This window comes from Bombyx mandarina, chromosome 03 (assembly GCF_030267445.1).
Source record: "Bombyx mandarina strain Sakado chromosome 03, ASM3026744v2".
NCBI classification, from domain to species: Eukaryota; Metazoa; Arthropoda; class Insecta; order Lepidoptera; family Bombycidae; genus Bombyx; species Bombyx mandarina.
This window is the reverse complement of record NC_143210.1, coordinates 11,903,146-11,904,651: the sequence shown is the minus strand read 5'-3', so window position 1 is coordinate 11,904,651 and position 1,506 is coordinate 11,903,146.

Here is a 1,506-nt window from a genome sequence, read left to right as displayed (position 1 = left end):
AGGCAGACGCGTGAGTAGCTTGAACGCAACCGCCGCTCAATTTAGTAAATTTTTTTAAAGGAATTTTTGACCTGGTAACGAAGACCTTTAAGTCATGTCTTATGTTAATTTATATTCGTTTATGAAAAATGATTATATGGAGTGAAATGAAATGAAATGAAGATGATTAATTTGAGGCATTAATCAACTGGGATGAAATTAAATAAAATGAGATGATATGTGATGAAATATACCTGCCTAATCTCAGTAAAATGGTGGTCACTTATTGAGATTTTTTTCAGTGGACTTTTTGGAGGATCCCGAGAAGTTACGTCCAGCGGCTTTGTTTCATTTTCCCACATTTGTGCATTTTCACAGATATTAAACAGTCAATAAACCACCGTCATTACACATTTAAACCTGAAGAAACACAAAATAAAACAAATCACACAACTTCACTTCTCGCGTTCCCGCCAAAAAGTCCAATTTAGTAATAATTGTGAGGCCACAGATAACATTGTACTGCGTATTTATATTGTTACTGTATGACAGTCAATCAAATGAGACTTTACTGGTGGTAGGACCTCTTTTTTTTCTTTTTTTCCTACCTATGCTGATAGCCTTGAGAGGCTATATCAGCGTTACCCTAGCGTGTTGGTGAGCTCTCGGGGCTCAAACCGGAGGTGTTGCTAACAGTGGCCCTACGAAGAGCAGTGCTTCGGAGGATCTACCACCGGAATCGCGACTTACTGAGAAGATCCTGCGAGAAACTCAGTGGGCTGTCTATAGGGAGGACCTCTCATGAGGCCGCGCGGGTAGGTACCACCACCCTGCCTATTTCTGCCGTGAAGCAGTAATGCGTTACGGTTTGAAGGGTGAAGCAGCCGTAATAATTATACCTTAGAACTCATATCTCTAGATGGGTAACGGCATTTACTTTGATGTCTATGGTACTTAACACCAGGTGGGCCGTGAGCTCGCACCCACTTATGCAATAAAAATAAAAACTTAAGTTGCGGTTGTAGAATAAGATGGGTGGCGACAATTCACGTTATTAATGTATATATGGGTTTCGTTGACCATTTATTACTAGTAAAGGCACGAGTTTATCTGCTAACGTAGAGCAATAATAAAATAATTTACCACTACAATCGTAGGTTTGAATTAACTAAGTATCAGAATTTTTTTAATTGCTTCGTAGGAATCGATTGCTATTCTGAAAAAAAACCTGTATCTTATGAATATTTGTAATCTACTCCGCAGGCTATGTATTGTTAGCACGTCATCACACATATTTTTTTATAAAAGAGAAAATAGATAAAAAAATGTCTCATCAACAACTTCGTAACCATGGCAACGCCACCGAAAATTATAAATTTTTCGTAAGAGTTCCGATTGTATTTATGACGTTTAAGAACACACCTTTTTTATGATGCATAAGCCGGAACACACGAGAGGTGGAAAAAACAAGATAGTCTGTGACAAGAGATTTTTTACCGCCGAAAATACATTAGATCAAAAAAAAAA